Here is a 23,823-nt window from a genome sequence, read left to right on the forward strand (position 1 = left end):
GCATCTGCATCATGGTACTAAACTTGGAAGAGAAACGCATATTCCATATACATAGTGAAATGAAAATGACACTTTGTTAGCCACTGAAGAATAAAGGTGGCTGATTTATTTTGTAATACAGGATTGTAGAGTGAGTCAAAATCCTTAGCTTCTTCAAACTGTTATTTTCACCATAAATCACCTTTATTTCAAAATTTCGGCTAAGCATAGAGGTTAAGAAGAGCACAAAATATACTATATGTGGCATTTTCTTTAGAAAATTCTACTTTTATTTTCCTTCCGAAACTAATAAATATTTGTATCCTAGGACTTATTGTTGTATTATTTTATATTCAGTACTTGATGATTTTTTCTTTCCAATCCAAATTCCTTCAAACAAATAATGCATGCATATAAGATTTGATAACTACTAATAGCAATTCTAAGTATATATAAATAATATATCATATATATGCCATGCGTATTCTTTCTAAAAGTAAAGTTCCAGCAAATCTGAGTCAATAAAATGTATTTGCTTACTTTACAAAGTGTTATTAACAGTCCATTAATAAATAATTGCAATATATGAACAATGTCCCCAAAATAACTAACTTATGGGTTTACTTTAGTCAACTCCCTAAAAAATAAATCATCTTTATAAGGTTACACATATTCAAACCTTTGTGACACAGTGAAAGTAATCTTGAATAATGACTGCTATTCAGTCATGATTGAAGATGACTGAACTGCTCTGTCTAGTCTACATTTTACAAGTGTCGAATGCCAAAGGATCATATTAAAAAACTCTGTGTGATAAAACCATAGAAAAAGTCAAAGAAACACCTTCTCATCTCATTCAAAGTTCAAATGATAAGCATTTTGAAATTATGATCTAGTTCAATCTTAAATCTGTTGATAAAAATTATACTAGTGGGAAATATTTTGAAGATAAACATGTTTTAATGTGGTCACCATAAATATTATTTGTTTTTTGTTGTTGTTGTTGTTGTTTTTTGGGTGCATGGTCCAGGGATCATACCCGATTCTCCTGCATGAAAGGTGAGCATTCTACTACTGAACCACCTGTGCACCCGCCATGAATATTATTTGGATTGCATAATTCCATTTTTGTTTCTAAATAATTGAGACTCATCCTGGTTGCTTGTTATTTTCTATTAAGATTATACAGCAGAATCTGGATACCTAAGGAATCATCTAAAATCACCTTTCATTCTCTTGAAAAGTTGTATATCATTTTCATCAATTTAAATAATTGAAATGAAATAAAAGAGTTTGTCCTTGAATGCCTAAGATATGATTTTCATTGCTTTGGTTCAGACACAGAACTGATATTAAATCACTGAGGTGAAGAAGGAAGACTTATTAATTGAAGCTTAAATGAGCCTCCTAGCATGCATTCCAGATTAACCAGCTATTCTGCATATCTCTTAGCTAAATCTATACCACACTAGGGAACATAAAATAAAGAAATTATGGTCATTTTTGAATAGCACAACACTAAGTGTGACTGTATGCTCATTAGAGGAAGTAAATAATTAAAATTAAAGAAAATATCATCAGATAAGTTTTATTTGACTTGCCCAAGGTCATATTGCTGTTAACAACACAGAAACAAACCTGTGTTCCTATCAGGTCTATTTTGAATATCATTGTGTTGCATGTAAATAGAGTGGTTATTGAAATTGCAATTTTCTACCTCAGTCAGGATTAATTGATAAAGTCACCATGTAAACACAAGTTAAATATACTTCAGGCTCCTTAATGACATTTCTATACTGCCAACCATGTGGAAAGAGTAATTTCCATATAGCTTATTGACAAGATAATTAAGTGTTCACTTAGTATAAATAATTAAAAGAAATAATAGAGACTGTGGTCTGGAATCACTGCTTCTCAGACTTCTGTGTATATACAGATCACCTGAGGAGCTTGTTAAAAGCAGATTATGATGCAGAAGTTTTGAGCTGGAGCATATTTTACATGTTCCCAGATGATGCTGTCACTGCTGGACCACAGGCCTTGTTTATTATGCCCCTTACTATGTATCTCTAAATTAAGTTTCTGTTAAAACTAACTGAACTTTTATAAAACTGCTTCTGCATTTATATATTAGCATTACAAGAAAGCATCATATGAACTTGTAATGCTCATATATAAAGGAACTATAAAAATTAGGCCAGGGCAGTACAATGGTGGCTCAGTGGCAAGAATTCTCGCCTGCTGAGCCACACAGACCTGGGTTCAATTCTTGGAGCCTGCCCATGCAAAAAAAAAAAAAAAAAAATAGGCCAACGATAGTGGCTTAACCCATAGGATTTTTTGCATCAGTCTCAATTTGATCAGTTTTGGATTGGGTTTCTTCCTAACACGAAAGGAAAAACACTTTCATCTTTTCTCAGGGTCTGAAGCCCTCAGTTGCTTCAAGAAGACTTCCATTTTGAAACACTACTGTGATATCTCAGCAGAAATACTTCACTTTTACTAGTTCCTCCAGTTTTGGTTGAACACTGAAGAAATAGCTTGCATAACTTCCTGGATCGCATTAAATGCCAAAAAGATAAATCAAAGTTTTATGTGAGTCCAAAAAAGGAATGACTCTGTCCAAATGAAGGAATCAGTAAATATTTCATAGAGGAGACAGGGAAAGGGGAACCTGGGGAAAAAAATAACTGCAAAGTTTTTGTAGAAGGTGGCATTTGACATAGGTGGACTGATGGTCTGAATTTCAGCAATTGGCAGTGGGAAGAAATGACATCCTGGGAGCAGTAAACATCGTGAGCAAAGACAGAGGGGAAACAAGGAGTATGTTTACTGGGGAACAGAATTATCTATATAACTTGAAAAAATAATTGAAGGGTAAAAATATAGATTAAAAGCGAACTGTATTTTGGATTATAGAGTGAGGAGTTTGTATTTAGGTTGGTAGGCAAGAAGGAACTATTAAAAGTTTTTCTATGTGGCTGTTTTTTGGTGGGGGGTGGAGTTATTTTTACCAGCAATACAGTGAACTGGTTAAGAGCATGAATGTATACAAATACATATATCTTGTACAAACAATTTGCCACCTACCTGTATAAGTAATGGTTTTATACCTAGGTTTTCTTAAGATGAGGATAGCCACATCCTCATCAGTACCCTCTAAATAGGATTGCTGTGAGGAATAAATGATTTAATCTATAGATAGCATTAGAAGACTGTGTACCCTTACTACTGAAACAAATGGAAGTATTGGGTAAAATATATTAAATGGATTTCTAAAATATATTAAATGGATTTCTTAAATGCTTCTATAAATTAACAGAAAAGAGAGGAATATTTGAGTAAAAACTAGGTTGTCATAAAATTATGCATGAAGAGAGATGGCGATAGATACTAGATATAGTTATTCACACAGACACTGTTTGAAGAAAATAATAAAATGAGTTTATATCTATCCCTCCACTCAGTCCAAAAAATAGATATTTCCATATTCCTTTGTCCCCTTCCCTGAACACATCCTACTCCATAGAGAAGTAACCATAAATCATAATCTATGTGAAAATTATTTTCCCTTTTATGAATATTTAGCAATCACTATATGCATTCCTAAATAATATTGGCAGTTTTTGAACTTCATATAAATGAAATCATATAGTAGGCATTGTTATATAGTGTGCTTCTTCTTCTCGACATTATATTTTTTGAGGTTCATCCGATTTGATGGCTCTAGTATACTTTTACCAAAGTATAGTATTGCACTTAAGAATATACACACCCAGTTATTGATTTCTTTTGTTGATTACAGATATCAGAGTTGACTTCAGTTTTTGGACATTGTGAACAATGCTGTTATAAACTGTCTTTTACATATATCTTGAGGCTCATATGCAAGAGTCTGTGCAGCATACACCCTGAAGTGCATGGCAGAGTCACAAAGTATGCATATATTCAGGTTTACTACATATTTCAAAGTGGTTTACAAAGTGATTATTTCTTTTTATATTCCCACCAGTAATAAAAAAGAATCCCTGTTGCTTCCCTTCTTTGCAAACATTTTTTTCATTCCCACCATTTTTTTTTTATTTTTGTCTAAAATGTAAAAGTGGAACAATATTTATTTTTATATTCATTTCTATTCCCTTATAATTAATTTAATTGTACTTTTCCTTAAGTATATGGATTAGTTCTGCTTCCTCATCTGACATTTCTTTCTATATAGCCTTTTCCCCCCCTTCTGTTGGGTTATTTATCTTTTTTGACAGATGCCTTCAAGACAAAAGTCAACTTCAGCAATCCACTTATCACTTTGGGTTTTGACCTTCAGCAAAGGCAGGATAAATTATTGAATCTTTTTTTTTTATCTGGTTTTCAAAGTAATGAGTTGATTCCTTCCCCATAGTGCTCAGAAAGAAACCAACTCTTTGTTTAAAAGAATATCATTAGGAACTCAGAGTTTTTAAAAACATTTGTAATTCTTATCCAATTCTTTTTTAAAAAATATATCATTAGGAACTCAGAGTTTCTGAACACATTTGTAATTCTTATTTGACTTCAATTAGGGCTTCTTCAGCTTGGCTCCTGAGTTCTTTTGCCATGGCCCATGTGGTCTTTGAAGGTATCTGCGCTGTCCAGGATGACAAGAAGTTACAGGCTCATATTGCAGACATATATGATGACATTTATCAGTCATTTATACATGATTCTTGCTTTCTTTAAGTGGGAGATAGTATTTCATGACCAAAATTTGGATACTAAAGATGTTGGTTCTCCTTTTGCAGATGCTCTCTCTCCCTCTCCCTCCCCATTCTCTCTCTCTTCCTCTCTCTCTTTCACTCCACCTTCCCCTCCCCACAGATACCTCTTGTGAGTTGATAGTGATGTTTCGAATTCAATTTTAGGACCACATAACTAATAATTAACCTCTTCTGTATTGTATCTGTAGCTCCTTTCTTCTGCCACTAGAATTGTGATTCTTAAGGACATGTGATAATAGAAATAAAGATTACTCATTAGCTTTATTCCGCACTATATATACCATATTATCAGAATAATAATTCATACTACATCTAACTGTTGTGATTACTAACGGTTTTTGCATACCTTTTCAATTTTTATACTTATACTATATCTATATTAGAAGATATTATTTTCATGTACCATATCTTCTGCTTAATCATCAAAAAGTCTTTGGTCTTTAAGTAACCATATATTGAATGTCCACCAATAGTTATTATGTCAAAGTTTCTTTGCTGAACTTCAATATTTTCTCAAATCATTGTTTTTCTGTTATGTTTTGTTTTTTAATTTGTCCCCTTTTCACTTCCATTTCTTTAAGTGAGTATAGATAACATTTCTTTCTTCTTAAATTCTTTCTAGGTTGCATTCCTTTTTTTGTATGCTGTAAGCGGGGTCACATTTAATTTATTTCCATTTGAGTATCCCATTATTGCAGCACCATTTTTTGAATTTTTGTTTGGTTGGTTGTTTTTTGTTTATTTTTGCTTTTTTATTTGTTTTTTGGGAAGTGCGTGGATGGGGAATAGAACCTGGGTCTCCCACATAGCAGGCGAGAATTCTACCACTGAACTATCCTCGCACCCCCTAGCTTATATTCCTTTTTAAAATGAATTTTTTCAATTCATTATTTCTATTTCTATTTACTTCCAAGTATTTATATTAATTTCTGCAGTTTCTAATATAATTGCTGAGCCTTTCGTTTGTTTTTAATTCTATGTATGTTATTCTTCTATGTCTTGTATTCTCTTCTTGAAAGTCTTTTTGCTCACTTTAAACTAGTATGTTAGATATTGGTCTTTTTTATTTTAAATATGTGTTTCCTGTGTGCTGTCATTGTTTGTAGGGATAGTCATCTGCTACTTATTGCCATTTTTTTTTATAATTACTTTGTATGAGATTTTTACCTCAATACTTGCTTGTTACTTAGTTTTATTTGAATTCATAATACCTAAACCTTTAAAATGAGGCTTAATTCAGATAGCTTTTATAAATTCACTGAGCTCCTTGTGCTACTGAATTTCATGCAATATTTAAAAAAAAATATGGCACCTTGTTTTCTGAGATTTTCTGACACTTATTCCCTCCCCCACTTTTATCCATATCTTCTCTTTCTTAACTCTCTGTTGTCCTTGTCCTACTCAATTTTGATTCCACTTCCAGCATTTTCCCTTTAATATGGCTCCCTGTCCTGAAAGAAGACTTCAGATTAGTTTCAAGAGTTCAAAGAATTTCATCAGGCCAGTCCCTTTAGACTTTTTTCAAGGCCGTTGCAATCGCCCACAAATTAGGTTAAGAAAAACTCCTCCCAATTCTCCTGCTCTTTCTCAATTTGTTCTCCAGTGAATACTTGTTAGCTAACTTGGGATTCTTTTATGTTCAGTCCTGTCATTTGTTGTATTTCCTTCCCTTCACTTTCTCTTGATAGCGTGCAACTTTTGTGACTTGGTAATTTTTCATCACCTAGTTGTATTTTTAGGGTCATAAGGATTAGACTCCAGCAAGTTGGTTGGACGTAGTGTCCATGTGTTTTGGTTTTGCTAGCTTATTTTTCTGTCTGTTTTATATAAGGATTTGAGAAAATCCAAAAATCTATGTTGCAACCACCACTGAATTGCTCAGGTCATTTTCATTTTAAGGAAACAAAATATGACAATCATAGTTGATGCTCTTGTTCTTCACCATTTCATGTCCTTTTCTCCTGAATCCCTCTTTAAAATGATCAGTATTTTTTGCGTATCAGAAATTGCTGATATAACATCTGTTATATGTATAAAACATAAACACTAGTGTTTAAAAAAATTATAATTCACCTGTTTTCTTTCTATAAGTAGTTTTTATCAATATATCGATGACATATCCTGAACAATTAAGTTGATAGAGTATATTGATGGAATCAATATAGTAATATATCACAATATATTATTTCCATATTTAATGATTACAAGCAATAAAATAAGCAAATCTCTCCATACACATTAATTTGAGCTATTTCAAGTACTAAAATTAATCCAACACTGGAATAAAATTATTTTTTACTCTTTGATTTAATTTCACATCCTCAGTCATTTTTGGCCAAAATTTTGGATGTAAAATAGGAAGAAAATGTCTTTATGTGTATTTCATTTATTATTAGTGAATTTTTTTTTGAGTATCATCTTTGTTTGTGGACAATTTTGTGTTTCCTCCTTTGTGAATATCCTATTATCTTTTACTTTTTTGTTTTATAATTTGAATGATCTCATTTTATAAATAAGCAATAATGTTTTGTAAGTATGTGAGTTGTATGAACTCTCCTCCCTGTTCTTGGCATGTCTTTTAAATATATGTAAATTGTCCTTAAGCACTCATGGTGCTCAAAAGTTTAGGAATGGAAACAGATATGTAAGTAAATACATTAAAATAGACTGTGAAAATATAACAAATAGAACAGTGGAAGTGTTCACACCCAGAAGGGTTATTCATTCTGCGTGTTTTTTGTTTGTTTGTTTGTTTGTTATTGACAAGTATGGCATCCTTGGAGTTTCCTCTGAGCTAGGTTTTCAGAGGATGAACGATAGTCAGATGGACAATGGAATAAAATCCATTCCAGAGGGAGCATTTAGAAAGGCCCCAATGTTTCCAATAGCACAATATTTTCAATGAAGCATGAGTTGTTTGATCTTCCAGGAGAACTGTTTTTGAGGAGAGAATGAGAGAAGAAGGGAGCAAAGTAGTAACAGACCTAGGCAACTGCCTTGGTGAGAACTTTATTCTGAAGGCAATAATGCATTTATCCAACTGCAGAGGTGATGCCAAACAAAAATCCATATATTCAAGGCACAGTAACCAAGGAATATAGCAAGTTCTGATGAAGTTCAGGAACAGTTAGCTCTATTTTGTCCAATCAGCAAATCCAGGACTAGACTTGTCAAATTTCCTCTCAAATCAGCGTGTTGGCTGTCCTTTTTCTAGTTGATACATGATCACTTACCATTCTCCAAAGCCAGAACCTTAGAGTTATCCCATATTTCTTCTTCACTCATTCCCCGCATTTAGCATGGCCTGTTTTCTCTTTCCTATTCTCACTGCCACTATTTTAGTTAAGGCCTTCCATATCTCTGTTCTGAACCTTTCTTATACATTTTGTGCTTTTCTTCTTGCTTCCATTTATCCCACCTCTAACAGCTGTCAAAACAATATTTTAAAAATGAAAGTCTCATTCTTCTTTGAAATGTGAGGACTTGATCCACCATTTTGTGCTATTAGGCAGAGAAATGGTCATCTAAGAAATGGAGGCAAAGTCATCATCAAAATTTTAATGACAGTTGAAGACTAGTTTTATGTATTTGTCATTTCAGACAGATAATTTCAATTCTTCTGAGAAAACCCAGATTTTCCTGGACTAATTAAACATTTTTATTGCCCTTCATATTCCATTGAAGTGAGTAGTAGTGTTCAACTATTCTATTTTTCTTTTAAAAAACATACTTCAAAAATTAAAATATTCTGGGCAGGCCACAGTGGCTCAGTAGGCATAGTTCTTGCCTGCTATACCGGAGACCCAGGTTCGATTCCTGGTACCTGCCCATGCAGAAAATAAAATAAAATGAAATAAAATATTCTTATGGCTGATATGCTGTTTATTTACTTCAGTTCTTTCAGCTACTTCAGTTCCAGGTCCACCTATTAACTTTTATATATATATAATGTATATATATAAACACATATATTAATATATTTATTCTATGAATTGACCTGTGATTATGCAAACTAAATTTCTCATAATAGCAACTGATTGCTCAAACTACAGGGGATCTACAAATTATATTTCCCAGATTCTCTTATTAGCTAGTTTACTCTTATTTTTCTGCTAATGAGAGACATTAGAGAGAGATTAAAGGAGAGGAAAAGACTTCCTTCTTGTTTCTAGTTCCTGTTGGCATTACATCCATAGCTAAGTGCCCCAGACTCTATCAGCACTTACAGCAGTAGCTATGTTATATCCTTCTAAGGTACCAGTATCAGCAAGCTTTGCTTTATTGATGGTCTATATGGTTCTCCGTAGAAGTCTGAACACCATCAAATAGAGCCATAATATCATTCTCCACTCTGAGGAATAAATTTCTCTTCCATGTCCAGATATGGAAGCCCTGTATTTTCTTTCTTTAGCCAAAGATGTGAGGGCTGCTCCCTGTAGTTAGTTTTGTGTTCTTCAACATCCTTTTGTTTCTTTATTATCCTTTAAAAATCTATATACATATTCCCTATATAGCTTATCATACTTTCTGTTTTCTTGTCTGTATCCTGGCTGATAGAACTGGTATTAATTATATAAAGTTAGAACCAAAGCATAATCATTATCTGAAAACCACTAAGACTTTCATCCTAGTTTTCAAGGGCATGAAACCACCACAGTATTCAGTAGGTGTATATTCTGTTTTACAGGCTAACTCCTGCTTTACTTTTCTCCCAAATTCCAGAGAAAGATAATTACAGTGAAAATGAGAAAAAAATATGCCATCCATACCTAATGTATTAGTCAGGTTTCTCTAGGGAAACAGAACCAACAGGAAATATCTGTAAATATGAAATTTTATAAAAGTGTCTCATGCAACTGTGAGAATGCAATGCAGGCCATGAGCTGGCAGCTCCAATGAAGGTCTCAAATGAATCCCCCAAGGAGAGGCTGACTGGCTGAAGAAGAGAAATTCTTTCTTCTGACTTCTCCTTTAAAGCCTTCAACTGATTACATTGAAGTTCACTAATGGAAAAAAGATGCTCTCCTTGACCGACTGCAGATGTGATCAGCTATAGATGCAATCAGCATGTTTATGATTTAACAAACCAGCCTCCTGGTTTATTAACCAGCCTTGAAATGTCTTTGCAGTAAGCGTTAGGCTAGCGCTTGCTTGACCAGATAATTGGGCACTGTGACCTGACCAAGTTGACACATGAACCAACCATAACACTTGGATATATTGAACAGAAAGTAAATGGAAATAGTTGTATTCTGAGTCAGAAATGCCCTGGGGAACCAGTGTGGGGCCACTGAGTCTTTGATCTAGTTAGGCATTGGGCCTTGACCACCTGAGCTGAATTGGAGTTCTGAGGATCAGTAAGATTACTATGTAAAACTGCTTCTGTGAGGACTGACAACTGGTACTACTGAATCTTCCCCAGAGCCAACTGTATGGAACTGGGAATGGCCAAAGCAGGAAAATTGAAAAAAAAAAAAAGGCAAGAAAAGTAGATAAAACAGAGCCTGTCAGTAATATGTTCCTAAATATTGGTGGCTCTTGAAAACAAATTCTCAGTTTCCTTCCTTTATTATTACTAATTTCAGGTCTTCCTATACTTGGGATATTGGAATTAGCTATGTACGATAAAGTCAAGCACTACTTCAGCATCTTACATATTTACCAGATATTTTTATTTCTGATATGTTTTCCTGCATCAAAACCTTTTTTAATCCCCATGGCTCTGTCAAGAATATAGTTCTGTTTGTGTTGTATTAACCATAGTAGTTGTAAGTTCTTTGAGGGCAAGGTGGTCAGCACCTTTTTTATCTTTCTGAACATCACAGCAGTATTTTTTATCATGGTTACACAAATTGTCTCTGTCGTAGTTTAAAATGACAATTGTATAATTCCACCCAGAAATACTGAATCAGCGTTTCCGGGGATGGAGGCCAGAAATATGTATTTAACAAGTGTAATAAATAATTATTTTCAACAACTGCCTCATAGACCTTACCACAATGCCTGCAAACATGAGGCATTAAATAAATATGGGCTGAATTGCCTGAATGGATAAGAGTATAATCTACTTGTCTCTAAAATACCTCTTAATTATCATTTAAAACTGGATTTTCTAGTCAATTAAAAATATTGACCTTCATTATATCAAGAATGTTATTCAGAAACCAAAATGAATATAAATACAGGCAAATCAAACCTGAGTTAAAATGTAGAATGAACATGATAAACACAGTTTTCTTCAACAATTTTGTTGAAATTTTTCTGTGTTTGTGAATTATAAAAATAGCTTTTATTTTTTCAGGTAGTGAAGACTTGACTATGGATAGTTTGGGGCACATTTAATGTACTACTCTAAGTGAAAATTAATAAGCCTAAAGTAATTATTGAATGCTAATTGTTAAACTGTAGTGTAAAGCACTAAATTTAAGAGTGTGATTTTCTAGATTAATTTGTAATGTCTCAATTTCAGAAGAGATACATTGGCGTAATATGCATTGCTTGGGGGCAGTTTTTAATTTTTTATGTTTGACTTCTTTTAATTTCCTTATAATGCTAATGTTTCATGCTTATTTTTAGAGTAAAATGATGGTGTGTATTTATAGTAGTATGGATTTTTTACATGTTTCTCAGTAACTAATAGCCCGTATGCTTTAATGCAAGTATACTCTATGCAATATTTTTTCATAAACCTAAACTATGTTATGGGAATAGTATGACATTTATTTAATGCAAATTTTGCACTCCAAATTAAACTGGAGTTGCCAATGACTTCTTCATACTCTCAACTACATATTTATCTTTTTGTGAAGTTAAACCCTCACTCTCCATGCATCCATTATTTTATTCCTTCATTCTTTCAACTAATACTTTTCAGTACTCATTCTGTGCTAGTCACTAAACAAATTTCTGCCTCTGGAGCATATAGAAGAATAATCAGAAAATTATAGTGCATTATGAAAATTTTATTTAGAGGAAAGCAAATTTTATGGGAACACATAGGGAAGATATGTAACCCAGTCTTAGGATTTTTGGAAGGCTTCTAAAAGGAATTGAAATTCAATCTGACACCTGAAGAAAAACTGATTAATAGGGTCATGCATAGGCAGGAAAGTAAAAGTAATCACTACACAAAGTGAGACCATGTACAGAAAACTGGTCACTAGAGAAAGCTGAGCATTCTTAGGAAACTGCATGGAATACCAGGAGGCTGTAGTATGTGTAAATTGGAGATTGGCATAAGCCAATTTATGAATCACTTACCCATAGCATGCCAGGCTATTAATCAGATCATTCATGTGATCAAATTTTGCACTGTAGCAGACCTCTCTAATTGCATGGCTAAGAATGATTCTGGACAAATGTTAAAATAAATTTAGAGTAAAATGCTGGTGATCGGTGAGTTGAAGGGGTGGGAGGTATGGTATGTATGAATTTTTTTCTGTTTTCTTTTTCTGAATAGATGCAGATTTTTCCAAGAAATGATCATGATGATGAATATGCAACTATGTGACATATTGTGAATTACTGATTATACATGTAGAACGGAATGATAAAAAATAATGAATGTTTGCGTTTGTTTGGTGTTTTTTGGTATTAAAAAAATAAAAAATAATAAAAAAAAAGAAGAATGATTCTGTAGATACCAGTTAGATACTGCAATATCCCAGGCACTATAGGTGATGACATAAATGAAAATTTTCTACCCTCCCCCATCCATGGTGAAGTCCCCACCTCTCCACGTGAACTTGTTCACTCCCTCATCTGCTAACATAGTGCTTAATGTGTGTGTGTGTGTGCGTGTGTGTGTGTGTATGTAATTACACTGTAATATGCTTGTTTCGGTTTTATTTCTTCTTAGATCATGAGTTTCCATAATGTCCCCATGTCTTGTTCCTTTTTATATCCTTGGAATTTAATATAGTATCCATAAGCAAAGATGCTCATAAAATCATTATTAAGTTAATATGTGAATACATGAATGAATGAAGTAAATAATCCATCATAGGGAATATAATAAAATAAAGCCACGCTAGAATAAAATAGGGCAAAAAGAATAAAAACGATGAAAAGAAATGGAAAAGTGATGGCATAGCTAATAAGAATTGACAAGAATTCCTAATGACCATTTCATTCCCCTAACATTCAGAATATTAAGGCTATCATTATATAGTTCTTAGGTTTGATTCTACATTAAGATCTCTTGGTATCTTTGAAGATAACTTGTCATCACTGCATAATGTTTCCATGCGTAGTATTAGCAAAAATAGTCAAGCTCAGTGAACAATAGCAAGAATAAAAAAGTAGTCAGAATTTCATTTTCTGTTTCAAAGAAGTCTGTTGTTTATAAAAAGCAAACATAAAATAAAATGGAATTTTAAAAATGAACTCCATAGCTAGCTGACATTATAAAAACAATAACTCATTTATCAAGTGATACTCAATCTTAGTGTCTGATCTTATTCTGGGTATTTTTCATGTATTAAAGTATTTAATATTAACAAATCAAGTGATCTATGTGAGAGGTAATATTGATGTTTGGTACAGATAAATTGAAGTTTTTACTATGATTGTATTTGCTCCAGTTAACATGCTGCAGAGACAAGGTTCAGAGGTATTAGGGCCTCAATCACGAATAATATTAGAATACTCTAGGCAGATTGTGCACAAGAAACTTTTTACAATAATTTTAAATATTTTGAAAAATATTTTTGTGTACATGGGTGAAATAGAAATGCACAAACGTAACTTACTGAATAAAAGAATCTTTGCAAACAGTATTTCTAAATATATTACTCTAAACACCTAACCAAGCAATACAAAAAATAGCATCCACTTATATGCTTCATGTATAGCAAGGATTTATATCATCCTAATCTTTTGAAAGGACCACCTTTGGCACTCTACAATAAAGTTATAAGTTTCATAGAGAAAATATACTGGTCTGTAAATAAAATATCATGGTTCTATCATTTTCTCCATGGGCCTTAGGCAATTCTTGGATCTTATTTTATCTTCCTTATGAAATTTTAGTACAAAATACTTCCAAAGTCAATTTTATATCTAAACATTATATTGCAATCTTTAGAATATGTTGCAATAATATGGAAATATTATTTCAAAAGAATGGTTATTACTTAGAGAATGTCTCATATACAAGTGATCTTGTTGAAAGAACGTTTTTTACTATAGTTAAAAAAAAAAACTGTTAGATAAAGGCCACCAGAAAAGCCTCTGTTGTCAAACAAAATTAATTTTATTAATTTTCTGCATCAAAGTTGACAATGCACCAAACTGAGGCAACTCAATGAGACTGTTTTAGGTTTCAGCTCGTGCTGGATGAGTGTGAGGAGGAACTTGAGGTCAAAGTTCCCTGTGGGTTGGGTGCTGTCATGTGGGGAGAGCTGCTTAGTATTTGGGCAATATGGTAATTTTGTTCAAGAAGTGGGAAGAATGAAACAGTGCTTGGGAAGCATTGGTAAGAAAGTATTAATCATGTGTGTGGTTTTGGCCATATCCCATTAGAAACATTGTTTTAAGTGCTGTTAGAAAAATCACAGTCAGTTCTGCACCCCTAATCAGACAATGTAATCAAAACACACACACACACACTCACACAGTCTTAGCCTGAATAGTGAAATTTCCTTCTATAATAAGTTACAAAATTGGTTGACATTACAAAATTAGTAATATGTTTTTCCATAGCTAAAAATGTGGTTTAGTGTTATATGAGAGCATCTTATATCTAGGACCATAGAATATTGATTATTCTATCAAAAGTTGAAAAAATAATTGAAGATACAGTATTGAGGAGTATTTACAACTCCCTGTATTCCAGAAGACTCTAGCCAGTGATACTCTGTGATCAATATTCTCAGTATTTAAATGTGCATCATTGGACATTAAAGACAAGCGATAAATGTTAGCTTTATAACAACACATTCATTTTAATATTGGGAAGTAAAAGACTCTAATTGCAAATATTATAGAAACTTGTATTTCACAGATTTCTCAAATGAAATGAGTAAAAGCATTGCAAATGACAAAGTTGAGAGAATTAGATTTGAGAGAAAGATCTAGAAAATAGAATGGTAACTATCAAGTATATCAAGAGATACTAAATAATATTTTCTGTTTCATTCCTCTTTTGAATAAAGTAAGTATTTTAGAAGCAATAGTAACTGGACTAGCTATAAAGAATAATAAATTCTGATTTTAAAGTTTCTGATAACAGAAAAAATTGAGTATAGATGAAGCATTTCTTTTCTTGGATAAGTTAAAGGTTAAGATAGACATGTATGATGGTTTGAAGCTGTACATACCTTCTTTTAATCCATTGTTATGGGTTTAGACTTATTGTACCTGGTACCCTTTGATTAGGTTATTTTAATTGAGATGTTACCCACCTCATTCAATTTGTCTTCATGATTTTACTGGTGTCCTTTATAAGAGGATAAAACACAGAAAAAAGGCAAGTGAAGCTAAGAGAGAGAGAGAGAAGCTAACAGAGAGAAGCATACAGATGCTCAGGGAGTAAGCCACTGGCACAAGAAGCTGCAAACAACGAAACTTGGGAGAGAAGGACCAGCAGATGTTGCCGTGTGCCTGGCCATGTGACGGAGGCATCCCAGTTTGCCAGCAGCTTTTCTCCAGAGAAGGTATTGTTCTGTTGAGGCCTTGATTTGGATATTTTCACAGCCTTAGAACTGTAACCTGTAACCTAATAAATCCCCATTGTTAAAAGCCCATACATTTCTGAAATACTGCATTTCATCAGATTTAGCAAACCAAAACAGCATTGGATAACCTGTAGTTGTTAGGCTCAACCCTAACTCCAGGAAAAAAACAAAACAAAATCTTCCAGATCAATTTAATTTCATTCATTTTAGGTTAACTTCAACTTTCACTGTCAAATCAGGACCAAGAAATAACTGCCAGGAAAAAAAAAAAAAACAACTATAAATGGAAAGCCAATTTGTTGGTTGGATCCAAAGAGGCAGTTCAGACATTTTGTGATTTCATGATCTCAGCATATGATGGCAGATTAACTGAGCTAGCTGTCACCTTGTCACCTGATGCTGGCCAAGGCCAGTTCAACTGATTTGCATCTCCAGTTAGGCGTCTGTTCTTATTTTCAATCATGATCCTGATTAGGAGCTGCTGGTTGTGACAAGGAAGACTGTGCTCCTTAATGGAGGACACTTTCTTCTTGGTCAAGGATACACTAACAACTGTGCTTCTGAGTAGAACACAAGAATGACCCATTCTCTTAAGTATCTTCAAGATTTATTTTTGATGAATCTATTTAACCTCTAAAGCATTCTTTAAATATCTTTGAGCCTTAAAAATTCACATTCCCTTAAGATGCATTTCTTTTTCTTAGAAAGTATTTCATTTTGTCTTAGTCTACATTTTATTTCAAAGATAATGTTACAAGAAAATACTAAAAGAGGATGAAGAAAGTGTTTTATAATAAAACGCTGGTACATTGAACATAAACTTTGAACACTGTTAACCTTTACATATGGAATAAACTTTGAATTTCTTACATTGTATTCATTATTACCTAAAGTTTTGTTTGAATGATTATATATATATATATAATTGTAGACTAGCAAGAGAAATGTGAACTGTGTTGTAGCCTAACTTCTAGGGGTATTTTTTTCCCAAGATATAGTTATGTGTAAAATTTAGAGAAAATTCATCAAGTCACAGTGTAAGGAAAAGAAGATTACTCTCATATGATTTATTTCATAATTTGAAATATCATAGCTATTCTTGAAAAAATGAAAAGCTTCTCTTTATGAAGAATAATATTATGCTTAGATACTTGATTTAGGCTATGGGCATTTGGAAATCTTTTATGTATTAAGTATGTATTATGGAAATATAAAAAGTTTGCTTACAAACTTGATTGGAAATACTTTTTCTCAATTTTAAACATTCATATATATATATACATATATATTGGGGACTGAATTATGTACCCCAGAAAAGCATGTCCTTAATCTTAATCCATCCAAGTGGGTATGGACCCCTGGTAAATTGGACCTTTTGAAAATGTTATTTTTAGTGCTGTTGTGGCCAACTCAATCAGTTTGAACTTTAAGCCAGATTGCTGGAGTCCATTATAAGCAGAATGAAATTCAGACAGAAAAAAACACATAGGGAGCTATGCCGGTTTGAATCTGTGGTGGACCCCAGAAAAGCCATGTCCTTTAATCCTCATTCAATATTTCTGGTGGAGCATTTTGATTGTTCCCATGGAGATGTGACCCACCCAATTGTGAGTGGTAACTTTTGATTATACAATTTCCATGGAAGTGTGTCTCCACCCTTTGAAGGTGGAGTTGCTTACTGGAATCCCTTAAAAGAGGAAACATTTTGGAGAAAGTCCCTTTTTGTAGAGCCACGAGAAAACCAGCAGACGCCATTGTGTTCGCCATGTGCCCCTCCAGCTGAGAGAGAAATGTTGAATGCCATCGGCTTTCTTGAACCAAGATACCTTAAATTGAACATTTCTTTCCCTGGATACTTTAAATTGGACATTTCTCTAGACTTGTTTTAATTGTGCCATTTTCTCAGCCTTAGAACTGTAAACTAGCAACTTATTAAATTCCCCTTTTTAAAAGCCATTTTGTTTCTGGTGTATGGCATTCCAGCAGCTAGTGAACTAGAACAGGAGCAGCCAGAACTTTACAGTCAATGGAACCTGGAAGAGAAAGGAGAAGATGCCACCATGTGCAGTGCCATGTGATAGAAAAGCCAAGGAACCCCAAAAGATTGCCTGACAGACAGAATATACTGACTCAGGGAGGAAACAAACCTTCTAGCCTCTGCAACCAAGAGCCAATAAATTCCTGTTGTTAAGCCAATTCATTTCATGGTATTTGTTTTAGCAGCTAGGAAACTAAGATAAATACTATATTTAATAATTTTTCTGGCAGCTATCATTCGTTTATCATAGTCAACAGCATAAAACATTACAATGGCAATGATTTCAGGAGAAACTTTTCAAGTAAATGTCTTACCTAGCCACATTATAATATCACAAATTTATTTTATGGCACCCCCCACAGTCAGTTTTCCCTCATGTTCTATGTAGTAGTTATTTGCATACCTGTTCTATGCTTCTAAACTCTCTTACCATGATGCTAACTCTCTGACTCCTTTTCTTTCCCACTCATAATTACCTTCCTCTCTCCCTTTTGTTATGTAATAAAAGAATTGCCCTCTTGTCTATTTGGTACCACTTCTGTGCTCTACATGCTACCCCATGTACATCATCAGGACCTTTCCTTCTGCTTCATGTACATTTTTCTTCTGTATCATCAAACTCTCCCTCTAATAGGTCATTTAAAAAGAAACAAACAAAAAGTTCAGTGTTTCCAAGCTTCTTCCATCTTAAAAAAATAGTCAATAAATGAATGCCTTTCTTGCATTTATACTTACATTCTCCTTCTTTAATCCATAATTTCTTGTACCATACTCTATCACTGTATTCTATCACAGGCAAACACCTTGAAATACTTGTCGACATTAAAAGCTTACTGTTTGTGATTTTTTTTCTCCTTAATCCATTCCCCTACCCATGAAAATGATATTCAACATCTATCTTTCTTGAAATATGTTTCTCTTGGCCCATCCCTTTGATTTTGTTACTGTTTGGGATTCATATAAATTCTCTCACTTTTTTCACTCTATATTTTTCATAATTGCTATACTAACTGACACGTACTCCTCCATCTAAAATGTTTCTTTTGATATCCCGATACACATATCCACTCACCACATTCATCACTAAAATGTCCATCCTCAAACCTGCTCTCTGTCTTAATGGATGTTACCATATTGCACCCAACTCCCCAAGGGAACTTCCTTCAATCACCAGTTTGGGGTTTCAATGTCAATCTGTTCCCAAAGCCATGAACAAATATAAAGAGATTTATTATAAGGAAGTAGCTCATGTGATTGTTGGGGCTGGTAAGTCCAAATTTCATAGGACAGGCCCCAAGCTGAAAATTCTGGTAAAGGTGATGTTGAAATCGTGGGATAGAAATTCTTCTGACTTCTGGAACCCTCAGTTCTTGATTTTAAGACCTCCAAATGATTAGATTATGCTTACCCACATTATGGAGGTTTATCTCCTTTACTTGAAGTCAACTGATTGTAAAATGCTAATTCCATTAATAAAATATCTCCATATGACAACCAGGCTAAACAACTGAACACGCTGTTTTATTTTGCTAAGGCTGCAAGAATGCAATAGACCAGAGATGGATTGACTTTTATAAAGGGGTTTTATTTAGTTAAAAAGTTCCTTGGAAGAAAGACAGCTGGCTTTCCTATGGGTTCCCTATCACATGGGAAAGCACACAGTGGCATCTGTTGGCCTTCTCTCCCTGCTTCTGGGTTCAAATGACTTTCCCTGGGCCATGTCCTTTCTGGATCTCCAAATATCTGGTCTTTGTTAGTTCTGACTTCTGGGCTGAGCTGTGCTGACCTATGCTTAGTTCCTTCTCTCTCTTCTGACTCTCCTTTTAAGGCACTAGCTAATCAAATTAAATGTCATTCATTGAGGAAATCACTCCCCTTATGCAGATGTAATTAGCCATAGGTGAAATTCACGTGCTGATAATTTAAGTCTACAGAAACATAACAACTAGGCACCATCACCTGGCCAAGATGATGCTTGAACCTAACTGCTACAGTGTCCAACCCTTGTCAACTTGGCAAGTATACACATCACCTTAGACCATACTTGATCTCTAAATAGAAAATGATAACAGACATATTTTCCACCTAACAGTGCTCATCTATCCTGCATACAACACACTAAATCGTTCATTTACAAAATATATTCATTTCATGATAATATCATAAGAGTCTAAATCATTTCAGTAAAACTACAAATGCAATATCAACTTAGAAATCATAAAAGTCAATTACAGGCATGATCTGTCCTAAGGCAAAATTCTCCGCTGATTGTGGACCTGTGAATTTAGAGCAAGTTTTCTTCTCCCAATATACAAAGAAGAAACAATCATAGGATAATGATCCCATTGCCATAGGGAGAAATTGGGTGGAAAACTAAATAATATATGTACCTAAATATAAATAACGTAAATAAGTAATATACATACCAAATATGCATACCTAAATAATTCTGAATACCTGCAGGGCAAATTGCATTAGATTTCAAAGTCTAAGAGTCATTCATCCTTGAGGCTTCAGAAAGTGTCAGTCCCACCCTTTCCAAGGGCCTATGCAGTGACCCTGTTCTCTCCAAACACTGGGACGAGGGTTGCAACATTGGGGAACATTGGGGAGACCACTCCTCAAGTATCAGGATGGCACCTAGATTCTCTGCCATTTCTGGGGCACATGCTCAACCTCATCAGAACGATGAGGTGACAGCCAGGCTCACTCCAATCCCCAGGGAATCTGCTGCAACCTCTCCAAGGCCTAGGGCACCAGAACTCTTCCCGAACATCAAGGCAGAAGGCCCACAGTCTGCCTCTAGGAAAAACTCACCCCTTCCACAGACACAGGTGGAACTTCTCTCCTGGCCTGAGGATTCTTGGCTTCAGACCTTAGCTTCCATGCTTCTACCTCTGAGGTTCCTTCACTCTATCCCTTTAGTCCATACTGGCAGTGGCTCCATTTATACAGATCTCATAAAAATTTTGCTGACTTGGCATGTAGCATATAGACATCAAAACCATCAGACAAGAGTACTTTCCACAAATCTTTTCTGGATAACTCCATCTCCATTCCTAACTTATCTTGTAATGGCTGACTGGTTCCATGTTTGGTTAAGTCGTCACATGGGGCACTGTTGTCTGGAATCTCCCCTTCTGGAAGCCCAGAATTTTCCAGACCATCAATTTCTGGTTTCTTTTTACCCTAAAATTCAGTTCTTAGACTATCCTTCTCTTGTCACATTTGACTATAAGCTGCAAAGAGAAATCAGGTTGCATCCTCCGTACTCAGTTTGGAAATATTCTAAGCCAAATATCCCAGATCATCACATTTAAATTCCCCCTTCCATTCAGCACCAGGACTCAATTTTGCCAAACTTTTTACCACTTCAAATCAAGGGTTGCCCTCCTTCCAATCTGCAAAGGAAGTATCTTTAGAGCCCATATTTTTACCAGCAGTCTCTTAAAAGCAATCTAGGCTTTCTCTATAAGCTTTTTACAGTTCTTCCAGAATCCTCCCCTTACCCATTTAAAAAGCTGTTCAAACATGTTTGATATTTGCGAATGCACCAGTACACCACTCTAGGTATCAAAACCTGTTTTAGTTTGCTAATGCTACCAGATGCAATACACTAGAGATGGATTGGCTTTTATAAAGGGAATTTACTTAGTTACAAATTTACAGTTTCTTGAAGGAAAGGCAACCTGCTTTCCTCTGGGTTTCTCTGTCACATGGGAAGACACACAGTGACATCTGCTGGCCTTCTCTCCTGGCTTCTGGGTTCAATTGGCTTTCTCTGGGGCATGTCCTTTCTGGATCTCAAAACATCTGTGTCTGTGTTAGTTCTGACCTCTGATGAGCTGAGTTCTGCTGGACTGTGCTGAGGTTCTCTCTCTTCTGACTCTCATTTTAAGTGTCTAGCTAATCAAATTAACCATCACTCGTTATGGAAGGCACTCCCCTTACCCAACCACAGATGTGTAATCATTCACAGATGAAATTAACATACTGGTGATTTAAGTCCACAACAACATAACAACTGGACTCCACCACCTGGTCGAGTTGATACCTGAACCTAAGTACTGCACACCCTAACCTAGCCAAGGTGACACCAAATTAATCATCACATACCTATTATAGTCTAAATTTACTTGTTTATGCTACAACTAGATTGTAAACTTTGTGGATTTCTTATTAAAATGTATTATTGCGAACACCAAGACACATAGTAGAAGTTAAAAACGTGTGACTCAATGAAATAGACAGATGGATGAATGGTTGCATGGACAGATAGATGTATGGATGGTTGAATGAAAGGATAGAAGAATGGACGGATGATGACTGAGAATGGGGTGATTGCATTTATGGAGTTAGGATGGGTTTAGTAAAGGAGCAAAATTTCCAATTTAGAGTATGGGGATATAGTTGGGTTCAACGGTCAACCAAAGGAACGAAAAGAGATTGATCCTAAAAGAAAGCATAAGAGTCATAGCCATACAGGAATCGTTAGGGAATGGCTTCCAAAAAAAGACTTTTGAAATGTTTGTAAAATCATGGGAAGTTTCAAAGTATTGAAAATAGCAAACAAAACATAACCTCTTGAATTGATTTTTTAGATGAAACTCTCAATTCAGTTTACAGAAATCTGAGGAGTAGAATCAATTTTGAAAAACTTCTAAGGGATAGAAAAGGGAGGCTATCTTTCTGTTCATGTAAATTTTTTCATATGCTTTACAGTTATAATAAGTGCTGTCTCCTTTTTTTATTTAATATTCCTTCCATTTAACTGACATGTCACTTTAAAAATATTTTCTGAGAAATAGGCTTTTATAAAACTATAGCTCATAATCTAAATGAGATACTATTTTATATGTTGTTTTAAAAGGTTTCTATTCTATTTCCATTGTATAGTCTTTAAGTATACAATATGGTATCTGTAAGTTTTTCAATTTCAGAAGTTTAATGCTGTTGTTAAACAATTCTGAAGCAATTATGATTCCCTCCTGCCTTTATCCCCATGCTGTTTTGTTTTGTTTTGTTTTGTTTTACATGGGCAGGCACCGGGAATCCCATGCTTTTCAAAAACCCTACAGTTGAAGAGTTTTATTTTTTAAAAGAGAGGGAAAAAATAAGCAATTCTTTTTCATCTGACTATGTATAATAATAATATTAAAACACACTAGAAACAAAAATAACTATATGTAGTGCTAATTACATGTAATTGATGTGACCACTAAGGCTTATTTTGGTTAAATTTAATTCTTGGTTATGGATGGAACTATGTAAATCTGATCCTCAGGGAAAATCCCAATTGTCTACATGCTGTTGTTAGTGAGCTGAATATGAATGCAATTAAACTCCCATTTACATCAATAATTAATGGATTTTTTCAAAATCATAAATATCCAGTTCCCTTAGCAGTATCCATGTTATAGAAATATCTACGTCTATAACCAAGGTCATTACATTAGTTCTCTTGGCTACCTTCCATTTTGCTTAGCACCTTCTCTGCTTAGATGAATTGACTCTGGGGGTTTCTGGGAAGTGAAACTGGTACCACATGTACGATATCTGTGGTGCTCTGACACCGCTTGAATTTTCGGCCTTTATTGTCACATAATTCCCTTCATCTACAACGTGTCCTGGCCACAGTGGGGAATGGTGGTTACTGTGTAAACAAACCTCTTACTTTTCTTCTTCTTGAGGAAATATCCTTCCATCATTTCTTATTCAAATTCTACCTAATTATTTCAATTCAGTTTAATATAGTATCCCTTGCTGCTTCCAACCAGAAATATTTCTTCCACTAAAATATGAATAGCAAAAAGTCACTGCCACTTGAATGTCTCTTCCCACATTCTGTATTTTATTTAAACAGTGTATATAATAACTATTTATGTCCTCTTATTATGGTCTTTGAAGAAATCAAAAGTAGCTTTTATTTTGAGTCAAACAGATAGATGTAAAATGTAGAAGTGCTAAGACATCTTGGAATACTTCCACCCCATAAAATGCAGTTTCACTGTAATGAATAAAATATATTTTTGTATGTGGATGTAGATATGTAAATATTTAGATACATAATATGTAGATACACATACGTGCACATATAGGAAATGCAATGCCAAGGGCTTAAATAATTCATCTATTACTTCTTTCATGCATTCATTTATTTATTTAGCAATTATTAATCACTTTATTGAGCAATCTGCTAGGTTCCGGGAATAAAAAAAACAGCTGAGAAAGAGGACTCTAATCCTCAAAGAGCTTAAAATAACATGTGGAAGACAAAAAACACAAAAAACAGAACAATGTCATAAAGAGCATGAAAAATGCTATGGCAGAGTTCATCACAAGGTTCTTTTGAAAAAATCATTTTGAGGCTCGTTAT

The sequence above is a fragment of the Tamandua tetradactyla genome, chromosome 4 (assembly GCF_023851605.1).
Source record: "Tamandua tetradactyla isolate mTamTet1 chromosome 4, mTamTet1.pri, whole genome shotgun sequence".
Lineage (NCBI taxonomy): Eukaryota > Metazoa > Chordata > Mammalia > Pilosa > Myrmecophagidae > Tamandua > Tamandua tetradactyla.